Source organism: Ochlerotatus camptorhynchus, unplaced genomic scaffold (genome assembly GCF_037179485.1).
Source record: "Ochlerotatus camptorhynchus isolate MF236.1 unplaced genomic scaffold, CSIRO-AGI_Acam_v1.1 ptg000401l, whole genome shotgun sequence".
In the NCBI taxonomy this organism is placed as follows: domain Eukaryota; kingdom Metazoa; phylum Arthropoda; class Insecta; order Diptera; family Culicidae; genus Ochlerotatus; species Ochlerotatus camptorhynchus.
The window spans coordinates 2,732,121-2,751,929 of NW_027040887.1; the positions used below are offsets into that span (position 1 = coordinate 2,732,121).

Consider the following 19,809-nt stretch of genomic DNA (forward strand, 5'->3'; position numbering starts at 1 on the left):
AAAAAAAAAACATATTCAATTTACTTCCCCATCCGTCCATGGCTGTTGGGATGAGTTAAGTGACCTCGGTTGTTCTCCACCTCCTCTTCGGGCGGGAAAAAAGCAGTGACAGTGAATTTCAATTTCGGTCCCAGATTTTGCATTCCGGTGCTATACTTTCCCACTAAAGAAGTTTTCTCTTCTTAAAGACTCGCGGGGTGGTTGGTGGTGTTTGGTGCCATGGGTTTTGTAGAGAGAGAAAAAAAAACCGCTCGAGCGACGATGGCCACGGGAGGGAAACTTTAAAAATATATACACTTTGATGAAAGGTGACTTGGTGTGCTGATGGATAGTGGTTGCGTTGTGGCTGCGATGTGTTTGGGTTTGGTCTTCCTGATATTAATATTTTTAACGATTCTGAGCTTTGCCTACTTTTTTTTAAATTTCTAGGATAATATTTTTATATGATTCAAAACTTAGGGGAAATGGCTCAAATGTTGGCCTATGAATCTAAGATTGGGCCCATCGCTAAAAATCTGCTATTTATCAGTTTTATCTAGATCAACGCGTCATTGGGACGGTATCAATGGATATTTTTGGTCGCTTAGTCGATTGCTGAATTTATGTATGGGCCCAAATTAGGGGCATTTAGGCCGACATTACATCCATTTCTCCTACTTATATTGATACCACGAACGAACTAAAGATTTGAAATTTTGATCATAATTATTTTTAATCCTGAAAATATTTTTTTGTTAAAATTAGGAGAATCCCAACATTTATTCTTTTCAAGTGGCTTCAAGAAAATCATTTCCCGGGATCATTGGAAATCTTAGTCAAATTTAGAGAGCTTGGTACACATCGTGAGAGTTGGCGAGGAGTTCACAAAACTTCCTCAAACCTCGAAGAACTTCCTAGTGGCTCAGGAAACTTAATGGATTGAAAAGAAATTTGAAAGCTTCGATTGAGTTCATGGAATTTAGTTTAAGTTCAAGAAGCTTTATGGGAGCAAGTACAATGTCACTCATACTGAGTCACATTCGGACACGTTCCATGTGGCCCCGAGTAAGTAGTAAGTTTCTGTCTAGGGCAAAAACCCATCATGCGACATATTAAATCACGTGAAAATTCAAAAAACAAGGTTGATATATTGAGTACCCAGGACCACATAAGCCTCATCCGGACATGTTTTGGGTGTCACCGGGGAAATGACCGGTTTATAGCTTAGGTCAATATCCATCACCTGATACATCATAAAACATCAGAATTCGAAAACAAGATCGATGGTGGTTATGTTAAGTGCCTTGAACCACATTGGGCATGTTTCGGGTGCTACCGTAGCCACTTGGTTACGCTATAACGTGAACATATCGTTGGTTGTAATTGTTAACTTCCAAAGACGCATTGGTATTTTAGGAGATCAATCACAAAGCGACACATCAATCCATACAATTCTACACATGTGTGGGATATTCTTCAAAAATTGTCTTAACAACTTTTTGTGAATGCTGACTTGAGCATTTTTCACAAAATTTTAATTAGTAGATTCGATCTTTACTGAACACCTTTAAAGCACCGTCAAGCTCTCAAAATTCATCAAAATAGTGCAGAAATCTATAAAACCCCTTCAAAGTATGCCAACATTCCTTAGTTTACTAAATATCTCATTAGTTTGTTGAAACTTCTGCAAGCTTCATCGTTTAGCGACGCCAATAGTGTAGTGGTAAGCGTGATTGCCTCTCATCCCAAAAGGCCTGGGATCAATCCCACTCGGCATCGCAGGGAGCCGTTGTTGTTCGGTCCATGGGTTGATAGGTCGATAGGTAGAGTCCAGGTGTGGAAGCTGCCTTACTGGCGTCGGTAGCATTGGCACTCAGTACGGAAAACAAATCAAGGAAAACAAAGCTTCATCATTTCTTCTTTTCAAAAGCTCTCTGATCACCATCAGAGAATTTCAAAGAAGTTTGGCAATCTTCATAGTAATTTATAGATCTTCAAAAGCCCTCAGATAAATTCGGAAAATCGTCAAAACGATGTCCAGTACAACCTAGGATCAGGCTTGCAATTGCTCCTTACAGCTAAAATGCTATTTTTCGTTATTATGAAACAATGGGATACTCTAATGATAATTTTTATTTGTAAGATGCAAGAAGAGGTGGTAAAGATTGTATATGACATATAAAATTTGTCAATTTTGTCACAACAATATTGAAAAATAGCATTTTAGCTGTAATGAGCAATTGCAAGCCTGCCTAGGATAAATTAAACAGAACTTTAGTGAAGTTCAGGAAACTCCAAATAGATCCAGAGTGTTTAAAATAAGTGCTGACAATATTATTTAAGTTCAGAGAACAGCAAAACAATTCTGGCTATCGTAAATAGCATCAGAGGGTCCGAATCTCTTCGAGTACTTTCGTAAATCTAAAAATACGATGTTCCTCCGGCTGTCCCTTTCCTTTTCCATTTTAAACGGACTCGTCTTAGAAAAGACTTTGATTTGGTTTAGGTTTAGGTTGATTTTTTTTTTCTTTATTAGAGAGATTTTAAGCCATAGGCTAGTTCATCTCTTGTTTAGGCTGAATAAAATAACCAGATTTAGATGTTTAAAAGCTAAACAAAGATTAAAGTGGTCTATGTACAACAATTATTCAAACTAAGACTGAATTACCCAGGTAACAATTTGATGCTTAACAAGTGTTGTTCAATCGATTTTAATTCAGCCTTAGTTTTAATAATTGTTGTACATAGACCACGTTAAGCTTTTTTCAGCTTTTAAACATCTAAATCTGGTGATTTTATTCAGCTAAAAGCTTAACAGTTATATAAATTATAAGCTTTTAAAGGCATTGAACAACAATCTTTTCTAACCCTTGATCAGAAATCTAGTTTTATTTAGAAAAAATAATAATAATGAAAGACCGCTTCATATCTTAAACATTTTTATGGGATTGCATCAATTTGCTGACTAATTGGATACACATATTGATATTGTTATTAAAAGTCTAAAAATTACCTTTGCTTTCGGGATTCGAACCGGCAGTCGCTGATTTACATGCATCAATCATATCTACTGGACCACTTAAGCATATGTGTGGCAAAAGATATGATCATTAACTTGAAACACGTCAAATTTAAGTTGAATAACAGCAACCGGAAGAGTTTTACACAGCAATGCAGAATTATAAACAACAACTGGTGACATTCCAACATTCCTCTCATCTTCAAGTGTAGTTAAGACAATGTGGACACAAGTGCGCGATTTATTTCGATGGTCATGTGGAAGCTATTTTAGTGCCATAATTGAGTTATATTTTTGGAATTCTGTCTGAAAATTCAATGCATTACAGCAGTTAAAACACAGAAATACAAATGTTAATAATTTCGGCCCCGTCGCAGCCCAGTTCTACCTGGAGCTATTTCTAAAAAGCTCATCTACCTTGTCTCTACTGCTGCCGCTGCTTGGGATTAGAAAGATAGGCAGTGAATTTAGAACCACTAGAATGCCAGAAATGCAACAAGTGACACTGACTACATTTAACAAATCAGGTTATCAAAATATTTGTAGTGCATTGCTGATTTATGGAGTAGTGTTAAGCTAAAATAAGGCTTGTTCAATCTTTAGATCAGCTAACTTATTGATGTTGAATTATGGGGATACAATTAGCTTTTTGCACTACTAATCAACTATCTATTCAGCCTGCTGTTAATCAGCTTTGTAAACCTTAAATCAATCAATAATCAGCTTCTGTTCTTACTGTTACTTGGGTTGGTACATACTTGAATTGTTACTTGGGTAAAATTTTTCAAATAACACTTGTGAAGCATCATTTTTTTACCTAGGTAGGACACCCTAAACTCGTCGTTAAGCAAAATGGGATCCATAGGACAAGTAGGAAGATCGTTGGACAAGTCTAGAGGCTTCATGGAACTAGCCTAGCTTCAGGAAATCCAAAAAGTCATCATTTAAGTTTGACGACGTTTAAAAAATATTAGAGAGCTTCGAGACAGTGTACATCAGGAAAATTGTAGGAACTTTAGAAAAGTAACGAAAAATTGAAAACTTCAGAGCCGATTCCGATTCATAAGATTCAGATTATTCTTTCTTTTATTTAACGTCGGTCTCTGTTCTGCAATCACTGGCGGACATCGATTGCCATCCATTGACCGCAATCAAATGTGCAAGAAGGCAGCTTCCACACCTGCGTAGGATATCGCACCCATTCAACACACATGGGCCGGGACCAACGGCTTTACTTCCCTTCCGAAGGAAGACGTGACCAGAGATTTTTATGCCTTAGAAGAATCCCACCGACCTCGACTGGGATTGAACCCAGACCCATTGGGGTGAGAAAGCAGTCACGCTTACCAATACACCACCGGCGTCGGCAGAAAAATTGTATGTTCCAAGAACAAAGAAGTAGGACGTCCGAAAATTTCAAAGAAGCTTAGAGATCTTTAGGGAAGTTAAATGAACTTTGGAGCAGTTTTGAAAACCGCAGGACTTTTCCATAAACATAAGCAAAAATACGGAAACTTAAAGAAAGACCCGAAAAAAAAAAACTTTGAGAAATTCATGGTTTTATTTCAGGAAAATAACAGGAAGTTCTGAGAAATTTTATGAAATTTAAAAAAATAAACATCAGGGAAGTTCCAAAAATTTCATAAACGTCAGAAACTTCAGTGAAGCTTAGGGATCTTCAAAGGTAAGTTCCGATAGCTTCAAGGCGGTTACAAAGATTTGAGAAAATTGTCGAAAATTTACAGGGAATTTCCAATAACTTCAGAAAATGTGCAGAACTTTCCGGAACTTGCCAAAAAATCAAGGAAGTAAAAATTTGGAGCAAATCTGAGATCTTCTTAGCAGAAATTATTCTTGTCTATTTAATATTATATTTAACATCAAAGATGCATCACCCATACCAAGGCATCACGCATAACCAGGCCTACTGTGCAGCATTTAAGGGGCAAGATGATTCAGAAAACTTGGAGCCTGCTTAAATTGAAAATTAGATAACACGATGCTTCAGAATTCAATAAATGGATGTCCACTCGTACCGTAACGTTCCGTATTTGGTAATTATATGATTGGTTGGTCGTTAGAAGTATCTAAGCTAGAAAGGTTAAGTGATGCTCAATTTTTCACTGACGGGCCCTAGACTTTTATGGCTAATGGCTACCCGAGCAAAGTCTGAGATCAAATTGAAATCTAAATTTGATGTTGCTATCAGTTAGAGCAAACTGAAAACTAAATTTGATATCCATTTTTTTCTGTTGATAACAAAACAAGTATTCAATTTGATGTTATGCTAAGGCAATGAAATCAAACCCGCAACAACAAATTTTTGAAAAGCAAATGTACAGCAAAATGAAAACAAAATTTGATATACAATTTGTCAATTGCGTAAACTGAAATCAAATTATGATTTCAGTTTGATGTTGATATCCAGTGGCGTCGCGTCCACATGTGCAACCTGTGCACGACACAGGTGCACCACTGACTGGTTGTAATTGAAGTCTTCAGCAATCACGCGTCAAACGGGAGCAGCACGGAAACAGCAGTCTGGTACGCTTTGGACGTTATCATACTTGCAGACCGGTTTGAATATGTGAGTTTAAATTAGATGAAAATTTGTGATGTATGGGTGCCCAAAGTGTGCATTTCCCGCTGTGTACTTGGATATCTGATTGCAAAGAGAGTAATGGAGAAAGAGAGCACAAAAGCCTGCTCTCACTCTCTTTTCAGTTGTGAATCTCTCAATTACCGATGTTTACGCCGGTGCGTCTGTCAAAACTTATGAGCTTCTCTGGTTCATTCTGATAGTGTTGTTCTGATGAATAAAGAGTTGATTAATTCATGTTCGCTACCCAAGGGACTATGAATTTGCTCTAGATTTTGGCATTGTTTTGTATCAAAAAATGTTTTCGGAAGTGTTTGACGGATATTCTTTATTACACTTCAGTCGAAAGAGTTAGCCTTTTGATAAAAACGAGAATTCATTAGGTCCTAAGTAACATTAACAGATTCTCTCCGTCGACTTTCTCTTTGTATCTCCACGGCCATGTAAATACATTCCCAAGTATTTTCAGCACACAGATCCATAAAAGAAACTTTTATCTAGCATCTAAAACGACAAAAACAACAAGAAATCAGTGATGCAAAATATCATGACACTCACGTGACACTCGTCTTCGCATCAACCGATTATCGCTTACAGATCGTTTGTCACGCAGTGAGAGTTAGAGCCATGGCAAACAACAATCACCAGTAATGGTCGCTGCTCACAAGGAAATCGTTACACTCGCTGCTGATAATGAAAAGCACAACGAAAACAGTGAAGGCTTCTGCAGTACGATCATGAGAAAAAGCAAAAGGTAGTGATTAATATAGTGATGGAAAAAATCCTTCTTCTGATGTGAACAAACGGTTTGGTTGACGTTTCCTCTCGAACTCGCGTGGTGCTCTCTACGTTGGTGGTGCATTAAAAAGGCGTATAGTGATAGCTTTTGTAACATTCTAAAAACTTCAGAGAATCTTGGAGAAACCAAAAGTAGTCCCATTAACTTTATGAAAATTGTAGGCTCATAAGTTACGAGGATGGAAAGTAAATATCGAAGATTTCAGAGAAGTTTCATCAACAAACTAGATCCGCTATATTTCAAACACATATTGACAGATGGGATTTTATCATAGAAGCAGGGTGGCCAGATTATTTTTTTCATTATCGGTAGCTTCTCAAAACTATTATCAGTCTTAAGAAGGCTTCCCGAAACTTAAAACCTTTGTGAGCGGGGGATGGATGAAAACAAATCACGCGCAATTTTGGACTTTTGAACCGAGCCATCAGTCCTTCAACCTCACACATTGGATAGTCTAATCTAGAGTCGGTGAATAATGTGTCACGCCAAGAGTGAAGGCAAGTCTACCTATTGAAATGTCAAACCGGCTACCTAGAGTGCAAAGTAAACAAACATTAGGTTTTGCACCGTCGGGGTTAACCTCAATCTGATGACAGTTCAGTGGTACTGTTTACGTGGACTTTTTTCTTCGTGAAATGTAAACCGCACTTTTGCATTGTCCATTAGCAAAATCCTTTCACGGCGCTGTTCCTCGACAATTTTCAAGTTAAAATTCGGAAATTTTAAAATATTTTTTTCAAAAAAAAAGTAAGAGATTGTATCCAAGACACGACCGTAGATTTGCACATTTAAAATGGATTGGAGGAATTTCTTGCTCAAATTTTTCCAATCGCGATCAATTATATAAATTCGAGATTTGTTTGCTTTTTCTAGCGTCCTGGAGAAAACCTTACGAAGAGTCTGTGATTAATTGACATGGTCATGTGGTATTCGGTCATTGCAAGAATTTGTATGTACCTCTTCAATACTGTTACGCATTTGACGACAAACGTTTGGTAGCTGGCTACATTATCAAAGAGCTTTGTGGGTGATATGGCTGGCAGAAAGGCGAGCGAACGTTCAATGAAAATGAACTCTAAAACATCAATAATTTAAGGTGATCCTAAAAAGGACCGTTTGGTCGTGATGGTTGAGTAATGCTGAGCTACACGCCACACACTGAAAGCACTGCTGCACTGCTTTCCCAGATTGGTCACAACTGAACCTAATCAACAATGGGTAAACTGTGTTGGGAGTGACATGTTGACAAATGGACTGACTTTTCCACGAATTTCTTGAGAATGAAAACTCGTTCAAGTAAGCCAACACCTACGATGGTTGTGTATAGGGAAAGTCCCTTAATCTGATAGAATTGCTGGGTTACATGAACTGGCTTTAAATTTCAAGATATTTACGAAAGAAACCATTGCTTACGTTTACGACATTGGTCCACATGAACGCTCAGTGTCGAATCATGAAAATTTAATGTTGGCAGATCGATGTCTAACTATACCAGTTATACCACTGAGGTAACACAAAAAAGGGGTCAACTTTTAGTCAGCAGTCTTTCATGAAGTTCCACATATGTTATGTCAAGTAAGCTTAAGCTACCAGGCTTTATGCTGCCAATATGCGCATAACGGACCTATATTCCATCAAATTATTATGGATTGCTGGACATTCAAGGGTAGGTGCTTTTTATATACTGGTTATGAAGATTTTCCGGTCCCAAGTTGTTATGAAATCAACCTACCTTACTGTTTCATGTAACGGTATGGCAAAAAATAAATTTCCCAATCAAATAACTAAAAATGTCTTAAAGGCGCAAATCCACATGCCATTAGTGTGAAAATACAATCTCAGATCCCATGATATACTAGCTAGTGCCAAACTTTCCCACTTTACTCTTTCTTGACACCCACGCACACATACACACATTCGCCCATCGCTTTCGGCATATTACTGAACTGCAAACGAAGCAAACATGGGTCAAACGCTTGGTCCCAGGTTCCAAAGTGGAGGCAAAAAAAAAACCCCTCCACAGACAACACAGCAACAACTGAGAAAGGAAGAAAAATTGCTCAAGTTTAACTGCACGTACTTTAAACTTTGTCCTTCGGCAGGGAACGAGGACCAAAAGGTCCTTCGTCTTCTGGTGCTCCACCACACATAATAGAAAATCATCTCGGGTAAAGTGCGACATGCAAAAGAAGAAGACAAAAAAAAAAATCCGTTTTTTAAAGTTTAAGGCTATTTGAAGGCATTTTCGCTTCAAGAGGTCTTTGCGCGACTTAAATTGCTCGGTGACTGCTTTAAGTGGAGATGGAATGTTCCGTTGGTTTTTGTGGGTCGTCTGGAAGGGCGATGACTATCCTACCGCGGAAAATCTGCTCCATTTCGAGTCATTTCAAAGGCAAACCCGATGGAAAGAAAAAAAAAAATCGTCAAAAGAAAACAAAACAGAGTCGGTGTTTGTGTTTTCTTAGTGTAGGTACCAACTGGGCTCCTTTCAGCGGAGGAGCTAGTGCACCGGTAACAGGACTATTCAAATTTGAAGTATTGCAGCAAACATCCTCCCACTTGGCTCATATCTTCCTACTGTTTCCTACTGGTTCAGGTATGAATGATGAGCTGAAAAAATACACACAAACCGTCGAGAAAGTGAAAGATGCTGTGTGAAAAACGCGAAAGTCGATTTTACGTTTGCCAGATTTCTGCATTGCCACGTCGTCGTCGTCGTCGTCATCATCGTCGTCTGGTGTAGTGCGGAAGGATTCTCCCGACTGGATGCAGCAGCAGCCACCACATTTCCCCCGTTTTTGTGTGCTTTTTTTTTCTCTTTCGCCGTATTTTGAGATTTTCCAGTTTCACAAAGGAAAATATAATAAATCTTGTTTTCTCCTTTGTGAATTCATGTGAGGAAAAAAAATAAATTCACGATGTATTAAATTTACAATTCTTCTCATTCAATTTTCGCTTTCTCGGTTGGGTAATTTCATCAAGAGCACAATTTTGCCCGAAAACAAAATCATAATTTAAGTGCACCCAATTCATTTTCATTCCTGCTGCTCACTTTTGCTTTCCCGGTTGACACCTTTTTCACCCATTTTTCCTTCTCAAATTAGGAATGCACATGTAATTAAATAAAATAACAAATTCGTACATGCATGCAAAACTCGGGAAGCGGAAACCCATCTCGCACCACATTCGCCCCCTCGGCAGACGACGTCTCCCGGTGGTGGTTCTCCAGGGAGGAAACCTTCTAACATCATGATGATTGCGACGTCGACGCCGACGAAAAAAAGACGCCCGAGCAACTGGAAAAGAAATATACAAACGACACTCGTTGTAATTATTTTCCGCTACACTTCCTTCCCAAAGCCGGTTTCTACAGTAGTAGTCAAGGAGTGGGGGGGGGGGGGGGGGGGCAGGGGAAGGTGTTGAGAGTGTTCGTACTATTGTATGTGGCGTACTGTTGTGGAAGGGCAGAAGGAGTTGTGTTTTTTCGACTGTTTTCTGGTGGCAATCCAGCGTTGCTGTTGCGCTGTTAGAAAAAATGCGATTTTGAAAACTCACACCTACCAGCAAAAAAAAAAACACATGATCGCATATTTTGGGGCTAGGGACACTGCTGATGCTAAGGGATGTAGGAAAATTTCATGCTTGCACCAACCGCACTGTGAATGCTGTTGGGTTAGATTCAGGAAAATATGTTTTTATCAATTAGGGGTGTTTCGATTTAATTCAAAACATATTCAGATTAAAGGAAGTAGGCAAAATAGATTAACTCGAGGAACTTCTGTCAAGATTGGAAGATGATCGGTAATCAAAGATTAATGCATTTTTTTTCGAAATTATCATGTAATTTTGAATTACTGGGAAATCAAAAAGTAATCAAACAAATCGTTAATAGTATATGGGTGATTACAGTTACTTGTGCTGTTTCGTAAATAATCCACTTATCATGAAAATAATTTAAAAGTTGCTCCTTCAATATTTATGCTAAACGAACATTTCGTAATTTAGTAATTTTATGGGTTTCTAAAATCATTAATTACCGGTATGTGCCAATCAAATTAACACATAACTGCAGTCGTCCTGGACCTGTGTGTGGGCTAGGAGAAGGGGTCTTCCAACCTACAATTTATAACGGCGCCGGTGGTGTAGTGGTAAGCGTGATTACCTCTCACCCCAACAGGCCTGGGTTCAATCCCAGTCGGCGCCGCCGGGATGTTCTGAGGCATAACATCTCTGATCACGCCTTCCTTCGGATGGGAAGTAAAGCCGTTGGTCCCCGGTTCATGAGTTGATGGGTCGATAGGTAGGGTCCAGGTGTGGGAGCTGCCTTCCTGGCACGTCGGTAGCATTGGTGCTCAGCACGGAAAACAAGATCGACGGAAAAAACAAACCAAAGGAAAAAAAAAAAAAAAAAAAAAAACCTACAATTTAGGGCAAGTATGATCGTGTCATGATCAGTCCCGCTCCTGATTCGTCCATTGGTTCTAGCGCTTTACCAACCATCAACCATGCATCGTCCGCCTGTCACCTGAACACTCTGGGATGCATTGAAGTTGGCACTACGGAAGCCCCTTCTTCTCCCGCCACAGTCGAGTTAATCCAGTCATTGTCCTGCAGTCGTCCTGGACCTGTGTGTGGGCATGGAGAAGGGGTCTTCCAACCCGCAACTCAGTTCCGCTCCTGATTCGTCCGTTGCTTCCAGCTCCTCACCGCCTCAAGAGCAACAACCGGCTGGTTCGACTGAAAATCGGATCTGGGTGTACTACCAAAATGTACGAGGTATTCGAACAAAAATTGATGATCTATTCCTGGCTGCTGCTGATTGTGAGTATGACGTTATCATCTTGATTGAAACCGGACTTGACGATAGCATCAATTCGACTCAGATTTTTGGACCTGGCTACAACGTGTTTCGCTGTGATCGCAACTTACGCAACAGCGATAAAACATGCATTGGTGGCGTGCTGATAGCTGTGATTGTTGGACTAACATGGCTATAGGCTATATTTATGCGCTGTGTACATCCCACTCGACCGAAGTCGCGACGTCGAAGTTATGGAAGCGCATATTGCCTCAGTCAAAGAGTTGTGCGACAAGGCATCTTCTTCTTCTTCTTCTTCTTCTTCTTCTTCTTCTTCTTCTTCTTCTTCTTCTTCTTCTTCTTCTTCTTCTTCTTCTTCTTCTTCTTCTTCGCATTTCAAGCTTATTGCATATCGCATATTAGCTTATTGCATGCTCTCAACTTAGTGTTCTAGATGCACTTCCACAGTTATTAATTGAGAGGTTTCGATGCCTGTACCATTTCTGCATTAGTATAATTGTGTGGCAAGTACAATCATACTCTATGCCCAGGGAAGTCGAGAAATTTTCCAACCCGAGAAATTCCTAGACCGGACCGGGAATCGAACCCAGCCACCGCCAGCATGGTCTTGCTTTGTAGCTGTGCCCTTACCGACTGCGCTAAGGGAGGCCCCGACAAGGCATCTTGTGATGATAAGATTCTTGTTTGTGGCGTTTATAATCAGCCTCGTCTTCAGTGGGGAATCGATGACAACAGGGTCTACCTCACCGAAACATCTTCACTGACCGCTGCAAGTATTGCTCTCGTTGATGGAATGGATTTCGTTAATCTCAGTCAAAACAGTACGGTCCGAAATGAACTTGACCGCACGCTGGATTTGGTATTTTTCAACGGTGAAAATGATTTCGATATCGACGACTCCGCTTTTACCCATTAATTCTGTCGCTACCTGGTCAACTTGACTGGCCATCTCACCCAGCTTACAACGTGGATTATAGAGCAGGGCTTCTAGACTTCAAGAAAATTGATTATGTCTCATTACTGCAGTATCTTTTTGATCAAGATTGGGTCGATGTGTTTGAATGCTTTGACGTTGATGAGATGACTGTGCATTTCTGTAGCATTATTCAACATTGGTTGGAATCAAATGTTCCTCTCAAAAGACGACCCCAGCTTGGAGTACTCCTCAGCTTAGAGTGCTGAAGCGTGAGCGTAACGCAGTCCAGAGAAAACTACGTCGTCACAGAACAGCTGACACGAAGCGTGACTTCAAGCGTGTCAGTATCGCTTACATTAAACTTAACAGTGCCTTGTACAAATCACACGTCCTCAGAGTCCAGTGGAATTTGTCAACAGCAAAAGGAAAGATTCGAGTATACCGTCCAACATGCTACTCGATGGGAAAGAGTCCACTTCTCTTAGCGAAGCGTGTGAGATGTTTGCTAAACACTTTGCATCTGTCTTCGATAAAAATATGACAAGTGACGTTGAAGCTGAATCTGCTGCCTCTGATACGCCTAGTGACTTAGTGGAACTGAGCACATTCGAAGTAACTCGGGATATGGTACTTCAGCAGCGAGGAGACTGAAAACCTCATTCTCTCCTGGTGCAGATGGAATTCCGGCAGTGGTGTTCTGCCGTTGCTCAGCTGCCTTAGCAGAACCTTTAGCAGCCATATTTAATGCATCCTTTGAGCAAGGAAAATTCCCAAAATTGTGGAAGCAGTCGTATATGTTTCCTGTTTTCAAAGATGGCAATAAATGGGATGTTAAGAACTATCGAGGTATCACCAGTCTTTCGGCAGCGTCCAAACTGTTTGAGATCATCTTGAGCGAATTTGTCCTGAATCGCTCGAAGAACTACATTTCAACTCACCAGCATGGATTTATTCCCGGTAGATCGGTAGCTACTAACCTTTTGCATTTCACCAGTACATGCAGTACATACATGGAGGATAAGGCACAAGTCGACGTCATATATACTGATCTAAAAGCCTCATTCGACTAAATCGACCTGAAGGTTTTGTTATGCAAGCTGGACGAACTCTTTGAGTACAACTAGGATCTTGTGTCTCTTCTACGTTTACCAGCACCTCTGGAGTACCTCAGGAAAGGGGTTATTCTTCAACGATGTAGCAGCTTTGTTGGAAGTTAAATGCAATCTCGTTTATGCAGATGATCATAAGCTATACGTCATAGTTCACTCGATTGAAAATTGTCATCGTCTTCAAGCTCTGCTAGATTTGTGTGTGGATTGGTGCCGTCGCAATAAGCTCATCATCAGCGTTCCAAAGTGTGCAGTGATGACGTTTCACCGCTCTAAGAGTTCAATCCTTTACGACTTCTGCATTGACAATGTAACGCTTCGCAGAGTAGAACGTATGACTGATCTTGGTGTTCTTTTGAACCCAAAGTTGACCTTCAATCTTCACTATTCCTCGATCATCTCTAAGGCGAATCATCAACTGGGATTTATTTCGAAGATTGCACGAGATTTCAAAGACCCTCACTGCTTGAAGGCACTATATTGCTCTTTAGTTCGGCCCATACTTGAGAATGTATCTGTGGTCTGGTCTCCATATGAGCTAGTGTGGAATCTCCGAATAGAACGTGTTCTGAAAAGATTTTTGAGGTTGGCTTTGCGGAGCCTGCCGTGGCGCGATTCAATGAATTTACCACCTTATGCAGACCGATGCATGCTATTGGACCTGGACCAAGGAATCAAAAATATCTCCAAATGACAAAATGACAAGTGATCAACGAACCGATTAATAACGCTATGTCAGAAGTAGAAAGCAATAATGATATAATATTCTTCGTTCTTTTTCATGACAAGCAGCCCGTGCGACACATTCCGTCTCGCACGCTGAGCCGGTCAAGTCGCATCGGTCTCGTTGTACGACACTAGTTTTTGAGTTTTTGAGTTTTTCCCCACGCGAGGGTTTTTTCTCGCCAAAGTTAGTTGGCATAGTGTTAAGACAACTAGTGCGCGAGTGAGGAAGCCGTTAATCATACGCCGAGCGCTTTGATTACGGTCCAGCTTTAACATCAACATCTGTAAAATCATCACCACTATCGGCCCATTGATAGCAACAACGAAAGCACGTTAAATTGCCTACCGAGGCGAAAGAGGCATACCAGCTGCAAGGCTATCGACCCAACAGCCGTTGGGGAATACAATAGCATCGCACCAGTCATCTGCCGCCTCAGTGCAATAGGTATACCGTGTCGCTTTGTTTTCACCAGTATCGCATCTTCCCGCATGGTCCAGTATTAGATTAGGCTGGGTCATAATTAGGGTGATCCAAAATCTTGTAAATAGTATATATCTATATTTTTTTTTTTTTTTCTTGATTTTTTTTTCTCGTACTATTTTTAAGTAGAGTATAGTTAGGGTGATCCAAATTTTTTTTTTCAGTATATATATATTTTTTTTCTATTTTTTTTTCTTGGTTTTTTTTTGTTTCTTTTATATTACTCTTTAGTAGAGTAAAACTATATCATTTTTTTTTTGTTTATTTTTGCATTTTTGTTTTTCTATTTTTGATATTATTGGAAATTACTGTAATTATTTGTAAAATATTTACCAAAAACACCATTGCGGCGATATTTAACCGCAATGGATGAAAATGATAAAGGCGGGGGATGGTCGCTTGCCATCTCAGACGACGAAACTCTTAATTCCACCTCACACGAAAGTCTCGAGGAAGTTGTGGAAATGGAAACCCTTGACGTTCCAGTTGACTCGCTCTCCAGCAAAAATACTGGAGCATATCCCAAGAAAAGATATCGCCCACAACCCTCTCCCCCACCATCTCCTCCTCGTCCACCTGCACCCCCCACACCATTGCCCCCGAAAACCTCTGCGCTCCCCCGCCTAAAGGCTTACCCAGAAGCCTCGAAAGGCCCATGGGTTGTTTTTTTCCGGCCCAAACAAAAACCTTTGAACATTCCGAGGATCTCTAAGGATCTAACAACACATTTTTCGGCCGTTACCGATATTTTCAAGGTAACACCAATAAAACTGCGCGTTACCGTTGATGACCGGAAGCAGGCTAACCAAATTGTTGCGTGCGAGCTTTTTTCATTGGAATACCGAGTCTACATACCCAGTAGTGAGGTAGAAATTGAAGGAGTGGTCACCGAAGCGAGTTTGACTAGTGATGATTTCTTGGGTCCCGATTCCTTCGGAATCTTTAAAAACCGTGCCCTGCCGAAGGTGAAGATATTGGACTGCCTTCAAATGCAGTCAGTATCCGTAGTAGGCTCCAAAAAAACGTATTCCTTGTCAAACTCGTTTCGTGTGACCTTTTCGGGTTCAGCGTTACCTCACTACGTTGCTATTGGCAAGGTTCGGCTGCCTGTACGTCTGTTTGTACCTCGGGTAATGAACTGCTCGAAATGTAAACAACTTGGTCATACATCGGACTACTGCTCGAACAAACCACGCTGCGATCAGTGTGGCGAGCAACATCAAGAGGGCCCTTGCGGTGCTCCTCCAAAATGCGTGTACTGCAAGGAAAGCCTACATACCCTGACTGACTGCCCGAGGTATAAACAGCAGGGAGAAAAACTTAAGCGGTCTCTGCAAGCTCGCTCCAAGAGAACTCTAGCAGAACTCTTGAAGAATACCGCTTCATCTTCTCAGACCACACCAAAAAGCAGTAACACGTTCTCCATTTTGCCAGTTGATGATCTAGACTCTGACTCAGAGGTCGGTGAGGATAGTCCGTTTGTCTTTAAAGGCAATACGAGAAAACGAGCAAAAAAACACACCACCGAAAAGCCTCGTAAGGCCACTCGTACGGACCACCCTTCCACCTTGGAAAAATCAAGAAGTAACGGAAATTCACCGAAACCCATTCCACCGGGTTATAAACCTTGTAATTATGACAAGAACTTTCCGTCACTTCCAGGATCATCTAAAACCCCAGATGTTCCAGTTTTTCGGCCAGAAAATCAGCTGAATAATCAGCAAGAACATGCTCCCATGTTCACGTTTTCTGGTATTGTGGATAGCTTCTTCAGTATATTCAATGTCTCTGACTCAACGAGGAGCATTATTAATTTAGTGCTGCCAATGGTGAAAACTCTTTTGAAGCAACTAGCTTCTAGGTGGTCCTTCCTTGCATCGATCATATCCTTTGATGGATAATTCTCCGAATGAGGTCGGGGATATGATCTCTGTTCTTCAGTGGAACTGTAGAAGTCTTATGCCAAAACTTGACACATTTAAATTTTTAGTTAACAACTCACTTTCTGATGCATTTGCCCTTTGTGAAACATGGCTCTCTTCAGACAACGATCTTGCTTTCCACGATTTCAACATTATACGCCTTGACCGCGCAGATTCGTATGGAGGGGTGCTTCTGGGGATCAACAAGCTCCATTCCTTCTATAGAATCGATCTGCCTTCAGTGACAGGCATTGAAGTAGTTGCATGTCAGGTTAATATTCGAGGTAAATGCCTCAGTATTGCCTCAGTATATCTTCCACCGAAAACCGCGATCTCTCGTCAAAGTTTCGCGGATATCTGCACGGCTATGCCGGAGCCACGGTTGATCTTGGGAGATTTTAACTCTCACGGTACAGGCTGGGGGGAACTGTACGACGACAACCGCTCAACCTTGATATACGACATGTGCGACTTCTTCAAAATGACAATTCTGAACACCGGGGAAGCAACACGAGTAGCCAAACCTCCAGCAAAAATAAGCAGATTAGACCTCTCACTTTGTTCGAGTTCACTATCGTTGGATTGCTCGTGGAAAGTAATTCAAGATCCCTACGGTAGTGACCATTTGCCAATCAAAATTTCTATTACCAATGGTTCATCTTCTACTCGCTCGGTCGACATCGCGTACGATCTTACGAAAAACATTGACTGGCGAAAATTCGCGTCCGCGGTTCTTGATGCCAGTCAATCGGTTGACGTACTTCCTCCGCTGGACGAGTACTCCTTTCTCGCGCGTGTCATCATCGATTGTGCGCTGCGAGCACAGACGAAACGTGTTCCGGGTGTTTCCGTCCGCAAGCGACCTCCCACCCCGTGGTGGGATAAGGATTGCACCGACGCGAACAGCGAGAAGTCCGCCGCGTTTAAACGCTTCCGCAAACACGGTAAGGTCGGGGATTTCGAGCGGTACACCGACCTCGAGAAAACCTTTAAGGACTTAATTAAAGCAAAAAAACGCGGATACTGGCGTCGGTTCGTCGATGGTTTGTCGCGAGAGACTTCCATGAGAACACTCTGGAATGTCGGCAGGAGAATGCGAAACGCGTCATCACCGATTAATGAAGACAAGGAGTACTCGGACAGATGGATTTTCAGCTTCGCGCGGAAAGTTTGCCCGGATTCGGTACCGGTTCAAACCAACGTTCGTGATCGTCCGTCGGGTAATAACGAAATAGATTCCCCGTTTTCGATGGTGGAATTCTCACTTGCTCTCCTTTCATGTAACAACTCAGCTCCAGGAATGGATAGAATCAAGTTCAACTTGCTCAAAAATCTCCCAGACGTCACGAAGAGACGCTTGTTGAACTTATTCAATCAATTTCTGGAGCACAACATTGTTCCGGATGATTGGAGGCAAGTAAGAGTTATCGCCATTCGAAAACCCGGTAAACCCGCGTCGGATTATAACTCGTACCGTCCCATCGCGATGCTGTCCTGTATACGGAAATTGTTGGAGAAAATGATTCTTTTTCGTCTAGACAAATGGGTCGAGTCGAATGGTTTACTTTCAGATACGCAATTTGGATTTCGGAGAGGCAAAGGAACGAGCGACTGTCTTGCGTTGCTTTCAACTGAAATTCAACTGGCCTATGCGCAAAAACAGCAAATGGGTTCAGTTTTCTTGGACATTAAGGGGGCTTTTGATTCTGTTTGTATCGATGTCCTTTCGGATAAACTCCACGATTGTGGGCTTTCACCAATTATGAACAACTATTTGAGCAACTTGTTGTCTGAGAAATATATGAGCTTTTCTCATGGAAACTCGACAACTTCACGAATTAGTTATATGGGTCTCCCCCAGGGCTCATGTTTAAGCCCCCTTTTTTATAATTTTTACGTAAAAGACATTGATGGTTGTCTTGATGAAAATTGCTCGCTAAGGCAGCTTGCAGATGACGGCGTTGTGTCCGTTATAGGGCCAAGTGCACCGGACCTGCAAGGACCATTGCAAGATACCTTAGACAATTTGTCTACTTGGGCTATGAAGCTGGGTATCGAATTCTCTCCGGAGAAAACTGAGTTGGTTGTTTTTTCTAGGAAGCATCATCCTGCACAGTTACAGCTTCAACTAAAGGGTAGAACAATCACTCAAAGTATATCTTTCAAGTATTTAGGTGTCTGGTTCGATTCCAAAAGCACGTGGGGAAAACATATTGCGTATGTGAAACAAAAATGCCAACAAAGAATCAATTTTCTTCGTACAATTACCGGAACTTGGTGGGGAGCACACCCGGAAGATCTGATCAGGTTGTATCGAACAACCATCTTGTCGGTTCTAGAGTACGGAAGCTTCTGCTTTCAATCCGCGGCGAAAACACATATCTTGAAGCTGCAACGAGTTCAATACCGTTGCCTCCGAATCGCGCTTGGCTGTATGCACTCGACGCATACGATGAGCCTCGAAGTACTCGCGGGTGTTCTTCCACTGACAGATCGTTTCGCGGAGCTGTCCTTTCGGTTTCTTATCCGTTGTGAAGTAATGAACCCATTGGTAATAGAAAACTTTGAGAAGCTGCTCGACAGAAATCCTCAAACAAGATTCATGAGTCTCTATTACGATTACATGACGCTGGAGATTGGCCCTTCTTCATTCAATTCCTCTCGTGTTTGCCTCCAAGACTTTTATAGTTCCTCTGTAAATTTTGATCTGACCATGTTGCAAGAAATCCGTGGAATACCAGATCACCATCGGTCGATGGTTGTTCCCTTAATTTTTGCAAACAAGTACCACCATGTTAGTAACAATAAGAGTTTTTTCACAGATGGGTCAACTATAAACGCTTCCACTGGATTTGGAGTATTCAACGAATTTCATAGCGCCTCATATCAACTGCAAAAACCCTGTTCCGTATACGTTGCGGAACTAGCAGCCATATTTTACGCAGTAGAGCAAATTGCCTCACTACCATCTGATCACTATTTTATTTTTACTGATAGCCTTAGCTCGTTGGAGGCTATTCGATCAATGAGGCCGATGAAGCACTCCTCGTATTTCCTGACCGAAATCCGAGCTAAATTGAGTACTTTATCTAACTGCTCCTATACTATCACCTTAGTTTGGGTCCCATCTCATTGCTCAATTCCGGGCAATGAGAAAGCGGACTCGCTAGCTAAGGTGGGCGCTATGGAAGGCGATATTTTTGATCGACAAATCGCCTTTGCGGAATTTTTCTCAATTACCCGTCAGCACGTCCTCACCAACTGGCAACAAAAATGGAATGAGAGTGTTCTGGGAAGATGGTTACATTCTATTCTCCCACAGGTATCGAACAAGCCATGGTTCAAAGGATTGGACATGAGCCGTGACTTTATACGTGTCATGTCAAGGCTCATGTCCAATCACTACTCGTTAGACTCGCATTTCTTCCGAATCGGGCTCG

At 41.3% G+C, this 19,809-nt stretch overlaps 1 protein-coding gene across 1 annotated transcript in view; it reads right to left on the reverse strand.

Annotated features, from left to right (window-relative positions):
- Nucleotides 1-19,809, reverse strand: part of LOC135710724 (protein jim lovell-like) — a 154,979-nt gene that overhangs the window by 107,488 nt on the left and 27,682 nt on the right. The window lies entirely within an intron of this gene.